Source organism: Cydia pomonella, chromosome 12 (genome assembly GCF_033807575.1).
Source record: "Cydia pomonella isolate Wapato2018A chromosome 12, ilCydPomo1, whole genome shotgun sequence".
NCBI classification, from domain to species: domain Eukaryota; kingdom Metazoa; phylum Arthropoda; class Insecta; order Lepidoptera; family Tortricidae; genus Cydia; species Cydia pomonella.
The window spans coordinates 20,930,141-20,938,888 of NC_084714.1; the positions used below are offsets into that span (position 1 = coordinate 20,930,141).

General features: G+C 36.9%; 1 non-coding gene across 1 annotated transcript; it reads left to right on the forward strand.

Annotated features, from left to right (window-relative positions):
- The first annotated feature begins 8,204 nt into the window (after positions 1-8,204).
- Positions 8,205-8,277, forward strand: Trnad-guc (transfer RNA aspartic acid (anticodon GUC)). Its single transcript has one exon. It is a non-coding gene; the product is annotated as a tRNA-Asp (tRNA).
- Positions 8,278-8,748: the final 471 nt, after the last annotated feature.

The following is an 8,748-nucleotide window of genomic DNA, read 5'->3' on the forward strand; positions in this document are numbered from 1 at the left end:
GGAACACTCGGGTACGTGTGATCGTTACTCCCCAACTGCATGCCACAAGCTGCCCGAAGTTGACTGATTGCACTGGTAAAATTAGCGGGCCATAGATTATTAGTTTGCAGTTCCTAAAAGCCATTGCTGAAAGGATGTGTAGCTGTCATATACAAAAACAATGGGTAGACAGTCTCAAAGGGTATGTCTTATGATAAATAGTTTCATGCCGCAGTAAAATAATGTGATTTGTAGTATTTAGTTTTAAAATATATTTTTATAATGTGTATGCTAATCTTAAGGTATTTATCTATGGGCCGCTAGTTGCCTGAAATAAATTATGATAGATAGACGGATAGATGGGGTGTTCTAAGAGAAAGTCGCTTTGAAAATGCTTTTGTCTTGTATGGCAGCTTCCTCAATCAACTGCGTAAAGCTCGAGAAACTACTGCCAAAAGGCTAGGCTAGATAATAAGTTTTTATAAAAGAAACATGTCTTTATGGGACCCATAACATTGAAGCAATACAAAAGTTAGAAATGAGAGTCAAATCTGACAATCGTTATCTACGCACGAAACGCCCCTTATTAAATGATACTTGATCGTGACGTCATGATTAAGTTTAATGCGTTTTGTTTGCATTGCATTTACAAAAAGAGGAGCTTTCGAGTTTCGAGGATTATGTTTTTAAAATACGTGTATATTACGTAGGTTTGTTTGTATTGATTTTTTGATTCTAGAAATAATAGTTGTATAACCTTAATATGTATGTAGGTAAGTACTAAGTACATAAAAGGTACCGAAATAGGTCAGAAGAGCAGTAAATTCAATATTACTATACAGTATATCCAAAAAGAGCGCTATGATAAGTAAAAGTTCCTTTTTAGGGTTCAGTACCCAAAGGGTAAAACGGGAGCCTATTACTAAGACTCCGCTGTCAGTACGTCTATCCGTCTGTCACCAGGCTGTATCTCGTAAACCGTGATAGTTAGTTGATATTTTCACAGATGATGTATTACTGTTGCCGCAATAACAACAAATACTAAAAACTACGGTACCCTAGATGGGCGAGTCCGGCTCGCATTTGTCTGGTATTATTTAAATATAGGAGGCAAATGAGGAAAGCCCATGAACAGAGGTCGTACCTATCATAGGATAAGTAGATATATATGTACAAAGAAACAGCGGTATGTTAAGTAGATTTTTTTTATATAGTAGGCAAACGAGCAGAGCCCATGAACAGAGGTCGTATCTTAAGATTTGTAGATATGTACATAGAAATGGCGCTATGTTAAGTAGAAGTATTTTTTTAAATATAGGAGGCATAAGATCAGAGCCCATGAACAGAGCTCGTATCAGAAGATTTATAGAGATGTACAAAGGAATGGCGTTATGTTAAGTAGAAGTATTTTTTTTAAATATAGGAGGCCAACGAGCAGAACCCATGAACAGAGCTCATATCATAAGATTTGTAGAGATGTACAAAGGAATGTATGACCTATTATTCACCTCGTAAATTATTTGCAGGTGACTAAATAAACACCCTGTATATATTTGTTGTTGTATCAACAAATCAAGCATTTACATTAAAAAAATGAGTGACATTTAATTAAGTAGAACTGCTGATGAAGACCAGACGGAACACCTCAACTACGCGTATTTCACGTTTGGCGATATCTTCTTCGTTACGATTGTTCTGCAAGTTATTTTTTAAGCTTCATTTTAGTCAAGATCTATTTCTGATAATGGATCCCAGGAATAATGGATGAAACTTCTCAAATATTTTACATATAGTATCTTTTTATATTTGCATTTAAACAGTGCTATTTGGTGAAACGTGTTCATGAAGATTAGAATATAACTTCTCCTTGACAAGTATTTTACGAGTTAGGGCTTAGGTATATTATATGGGCTTACCTATGGGCTATTGTTTTTCATTCAATAGTTTACATATGTGAAAGAGAAAGTATAACAATATGCTTGTTAGACTAAAATAGCTTTAGTTTTGTTAATTTCAAAAACTTAGTAGGTGATAATTATAACATAGGTATAGAATCTTCAAAAATAAAACAGTAGATACAAAGCAGGTGTTATTGGCCCGTCTTTATATATAGAAAATCGATGGCATGATTCCTAGGAACAGATCTTCGTATGTGTTATAGTTTCAAACTTTCCCATACTGAACGATCTAAATAGGCCACCATGTATACCCTACGGAACATTTTATTTCGTTGGATGAATTTAGGGTGTAGGGGAGAAACTACCCAATTATGAGCTACTTACTGAAAACTATCATTAATAGACAATTGTAAGGATATTTAACATTGCCAAAATAAGGTTAAAGGTGCCCTCTAGTAGTACTTAGTCGATATTGTGATACAATGAATGGTATTATAAACATTTTTCTTTTTTCATATACTATGGACATTCCTCGATGGCACCAAGCTGCAACTGGAAAGCGATGATCACACGGCAAATAAAATCGTGAAGACTGTAGCAGCCACGTCTAAGGAGGATGAATGTATCCACAATCAATATTTTTTATTTATTTTTTGTTTGATATGTAAAAATGCACGTCAATAAGGTGGCAAACTATTATTAACAGAGACCGGAATTATTGTGGCATTCTTGAACTGTCATAGAGAGTTCTCATTTATCGACTTCGGGTACACATATATCGATACAACGTAGAACACAAAATATTAAAAAGTTATAAAGTTAATGGATATTTTACTGTAAAAGAAGTAACTGCTTTTTTGCATTTCTTTTTACTTATTAAAAATAGCTCTATAGTTAGGGAGTACAAGTCCAGTAAGGGTTGCTAGATAGCATCTCTCCAGCAACTCTTACTGAGTTTCAACATAATTACTTATATTTTCAAGAAATGAGAGGGGTAAAAAATTATAACTAACCATATTATTCTCAAAATGTTGGATTGTTTTAAGCATGACATCAGTGGAATACATTTTGAGCGCTGGGATTCGGTGGTTAACAGTCATAGTCGGTCTTTCGCATGTATTGCCGTTATTCTTTAAAAACGGATGGGAAAGTTACTTACATTTTATTCACAAGAAATGCAAAGTAATTTAATCATTCAAATTTTGAAATATTTTATCACCTAGGAATGTAAAATTAACGACGACGACGACTTGTGATGATTTTGAAGTTTAAATATTTTTTGGCGTTGGTGTGGTAATTATACATTAATTCATAACGAGTTCTATTATTCACAACCAGTGGCAGTAAATTAAAACACGATCGAAAGGAGTGTTTTAAATCGAAACGAGTTGCCAATTATCTATTCGCACATATACAACGTTTTACAGTACATATGGCACTTTAAATTTTCGACATAGGCGCGTAAAGTGCTAATTAACGCCCTAGTGCGGTAAAGTAGTACCATATGTACTATAAAAAATGTTGTGTTTCAGTCGTTAGAAAAAATTGTTTAACCCTCGTGTCTTCAAACCCCCGAAACGCTCAAGATTTCCACTTCTCTAAAATACATAACTGTTTTAGCCAAAAATATTAACTGTTGAACTATATTGAAGGCCCGGTTCACATTGAGTGGCTGCACCACTGTGCACATACAAAGTTTATTCTAACTGTAACTTTTTTGACCACATTATTTTCAATATTTCTCGATTTTTAGCGAGGTAAATTTTTTTTAATGTCATGTACCAAATAATACAAAAAAGGTACTAAAACTGGGAGTAAGCGTCAGGATGTCAGGACCATGATAGCTATTTATAACGATATAAATAGCTATCATAGTCCTGACATCCTGACACTTACGATACTACAATACAGTAAGGGCTATAACCGCGAACCACTTCATTAGTTCATCTATTCGCCTTTCTATCACTGCGCGATCTTTCTTTGTGCGAAAGAGAGGCACATAGGCTTCCCCTTCCCCCTGACGAAATTATGCGTTCCACGTCTTAATCATTAATTTAAGAACAATAAAACATACGAAGAGTATTATTGTATTATTTCAGTAGTTACAGTAATAATAGGCATAAAATAGGGAATATTACGCAAAACTCTGCGTAGAGGGCGTTACTAACCCACACGGGGCCTACCGCGAAATGGAAAATCTAAATTGTGGTTTCTGCCTCCATCATTCTTGCATATTCGATAGACAGAGAGGCAGATAGGTAAGGTTTCGTTTCGCGTTAGACCATCTGTAACCAAAACGCCTTGATGCATCAATGCCATAGTGAAAACTTGTCAAAAAACTGTTTAAGGCATAGTATGCATAAGTTACTCTCAGGTTTATAATACATGCTAGTGCTGCTCTCTACAGCCTGAAAAAATGTATGGCCTATCTATTTCAGGAGAATGCATCGTACGCGAGCAGTTAGCAATAATATCGCCAACGACAGATTGCAAATGAAATATAGGCACCTTTATGAGTAATTCAATAACTGCACTGAAATATGATGTTCGTACTCTCTGCAGGCAGATTTACAGAAGATCAGTTGGACTCTAAATTAAGTAAAAGAAATAGTTTCCCGTAATCTACAAATGTATTAACGAGATATTTCATTATATATAACTTCGTACGAAATGAAAAGTAATACGTGGGAATATGAGAAAAAAATAGTATATTTATATTAATTTATAACCTACATGCTCATTCATGAATAATTTTTACAAGCAGTAACATTACTAGATATCTCATTTAATATAATCCGACTAAATTACATTTCCGCAACACCTCCGTATTTCACAAAATAAATCAAGACATTAAGCAACTTATATAATTTTGACGTATATATCCGAGTCGCCCGTGTTGCGACCGTTGCGACTTTCATGTAGTAACACCTAACATGGAAAAGTAAATAATAAAGACTGAATCTTCACGGATACCGCGTTGTTCGGGAAATATATATAGGTCAAATAAATACTTAACTAAGTCGCTTGTAATAAACCTCGCGTAGATAGATAGATAGATAGATGTATAAATAGAATACTCTTTATTGAAACACCTCAGTAAAAAGATACAAAAGAAAATAAAAAACAAACAATTGATGAAATGTAGAGGCAGACAACAGGCGGCTACGTAACGACTTATATATACTTATAGTACGTTATTCTTTTTTTATATAATTTATTTCATTGTCAATAATATGATAATCCGACAATATGTACGAAACGGCAGTATTTAGTTCTTAAAGCTGTGCTTCTTCTGAACATTTTTTTATTCCATTTCATTTACTATTAAAATTAGTAACAAATTCTTAGGCAACTTGTCTGGCGCTATCAACTATCTCAAGTAAAATGTGGAGCCAGCGTGCGTTAAAATAAATATAAGTACTATTTTTTTATTGCTTTCCATAAAACCGGCAATATGTACAATTGTGTAGCTTTATTTACAGAAATTTGGTTTCATATAGAGATTGGCAGTCATTGTTAATTAACTTCTCTCTGCGCCGAGTAAAATATAACCCGACCAAGTAATGCATTGGCTATACCATCCATATTTAACAAACAAATTTATGACGTTTTGTAACCTTCTTATTTTGGCAAATATATACCGACACATCCGAGCATGCACATTGCGAAGGGTGGTATTCTGGTTTTTCATCTTTCCAATATCTTGGTCCAATGTGTATTTGCGTCTGACATTTTGCTTAATGAGAGAGTGAGACGCAATGCACATTGGACAAAGATCTTAGACTAGTGGAATATCACCCGAAAGGAAGAATTGAGTCACCGGGTGGCCCGGAGGCTCCGGGAAGTCCGATTTTTGCTCATAGCATGACCGGCTAGTCTCCGGTCCGAGCCCGCACCGGGCCACTACAGAGCTCCGGTGATGACGTAATGCTTTCCATAGAAAACGAAGCGCCGGAAGCTCCGGCCCGGCCCTGCCCCTGTGTAGCGTGAGTCAACCTTTATAGTTTCGCCATGTCCGCCTGCCTGTCTGTCTGTCTGTCTGTCCGAGGCTTTGCTCCGTGATCGTTAGTGCTAGAATGCTGAAATTTGGCATGGATATATAAACCAATAAAGCCGACAAAGTCGTACAATAAAATCTAAAAATTTAATTTTTTTGAGGGTACCTCCCCTACACGTAAAGTGGGGGTGAATTTTTGTTTTTTGCTTCAATCCTACAGTGTGGGGTATCGTTGGAAAGGTATTTCAAAACTAATAGGGGTCTTCAACAAACATTTTTCGATTAAGTGAATATATTCGGAGATAATCGCTCCGAAAGAAAAAAAAAATGTGTCCCCCCCCCCTCTAACTTTTGAACCATAGGTCCAAAAAAAATTAAAAAAATCGTGGAAGTAGAGCTTAAGAAAGACATTAAATGAAAACTATAGCGGACATGATCAGTTTAGCTGTTTTTGAGTTATCGCAAAAAGTTTCCCCTTCATAGTAAAAAGACATACTTTAATTAGGTACTGATTATGCAAATTTGCCTATTTGTTTAACTCACGTGAAAGGTACCGTTTCATCCCTTGGTTAACAATTTACTATACTTTAAGCTCCAGTTTAGCTTATTGTGACGGAAGAGTAACTACGGAACCCTACACTGAGCGTGGCCCGACATGCTCTTGGCCGGTTTTTTAAAATTATTTTGTTTTCGGGTCCGAGACGTTGCGTATTAAGCATGATACGAGTATAATGATTAGTAGCTACGAAATAGTACGTTTATTTTAATTTCGCAATGTTCCTTCTGGAGTAGCAGGTCCATGAAACTTTTATATAATATAGAATATAAATTGGTACATTTTTGAAAAAAAAAAAAATGGTGTGTGTACCATGAGCCAAACTTGAGATCCATGTACAAATAAGTTTGATTCATACTTCTTTATCCCCACCTTTTTCAAATCGGGCACGAGCAGCGGTCCGATCGCAAGCCATTGTTTATTAATAATGCAAGGCTCTTAGTGGGAGTTCAATGAATAGTACGCACCAAAGAGCCAATACATATTAATTTCGCAATGTTCCTTCTGGAATAGGTCCATGAAACTTTTGTATCATGTAGAATATAAACTGGTTCATTTTTGAAAAAAAAAATGGTGTGGTACCATGAGCCAAACTTGATATACAGGTTGATTCTTTTTTTATTTTTGTTTTTTTTTACAAGAATTTCAATGGTTAGGGGGTTAATATTTTTTTAGCACATAGCTTTTAGTCTTATTAATATTTGTACGAAATTTGAAATTCGTCACTTTCATAGTTTAGGAAAAAATAATTAAAACAGTTTTGGGGTTAATCGGGTTTTTTTCACCCCCAGGGGGTAACAGAGGGATGAAACTTTGTGCAGAGTATAACCTTCCCAAAAGGCATCGTTTGATTACAGTTTCGGCCCAAAATCGCTGGGGGCAATTTTTCCTAGGCTATCCTGCTACACCCTTTATAAGTGGAAAAAATACTATCTTGGGTGAGACATGAACTCACGGATCCAGAGGCCGTGAGTTCAAGTCTCACCCAAGACAGTAATTTTTCTACTTTTAAAATTATCCTAAGCTTAATAGCATCGTTCGCAGACGTTTCTGCGTGTTAAAAATTAATTTAGTACGGGTAGCACATCGTTACTGGTGAATTTCCAATATGACTTGGAACCGATGCTGCGGACGAGCTTGCCAGGCAAGGATCGAATCCGGGGGCGATTGGTCCGGAACCGATTCTTCCGATACCGTTTAGCAAGGTACGCTCAATGCTGCTGGCACGTACAGGGAAACTACACACAGAACACTGGCTGAACCAGACTGGATGCAGACAGGCAAAAGAAGCCATGCCTGGCATCAACGGAAAACTCACAAGGGCGCTCCTGCAACTAGGGATGGTCCGACTGAGTATGGTAACCAGTGTCATAACAGGTCATGGACTATTTAACAAACATCTTTTCACAACAGGTGTCACAGACAGTCCCCTGTGCCGAGGTTGCATGGAGACAGAAGAAACAGCCTCTCACGTGGTGCTGGAATGCAGCGGAGTGACTCCATGCAGGGCTAAACATCTCGGATCTCCGAGAGACCTCCCCGAGGTCCTACTCAACATTAAAGGTTTGATAGGATTCCTCGAGGAGCTGGGCTGGCAGGACTAGCCCACCTCCAACATATCACGCAAAAAAGGCGCAAGTCGTCGAGTTGCGGAAAATCGCCCGAATACAATACAATACTCCGGTAGCCGTCCAAGAAGTGTAATGTTCTTACGGTAGATGTCGCTAGGGTCCCCTAGACCCATATGGTGGAAAATTTGCTGCCTGTGGATGAGGTCTTGGTGGCTCAGATGGCAGAGCGCTGGAGTGTCTATCCAGAGGGCGTGAGTTCAAGTCTCACCCAAGACAGTAATTTTTCCACTTTTAAATTTATCCTAAGCTTAATAGCATCGTTCGCAGACGTTTCTGCTTGTCAAAAATTAATTTATCTCTAAGTCATCTAAGTGTCAGAACTAAAAGATGACTGAGAGTCAATAAATTTTGAATCCAGTTGAGATGTTTAAACGCTGACTCCAGGGTTGCCAACTCGCAAAAAAAATAGCGTCACAGAAAAGCCAATCGTAAGTATTCGTCAAGGTTGCCAAATCCAGCAACCATCTATTAGCTTATGCTAATAGCGATGGTTATGATTATCCATAAAATCGGTGTTGAATAATTCCAAGCATCTAGTTCCCGTTAGCAACTTGGACCCGTTCCAAAATCGGAAAGGCATTGGTGCCAATAAGAATTATACGGGAACAAAAATCTTGCTAACGTCCTAGTTCTTATGTAAATGGTAGAAGCTTTAGTTTTATTTGATTCAGCAGATTTTTATGGTTT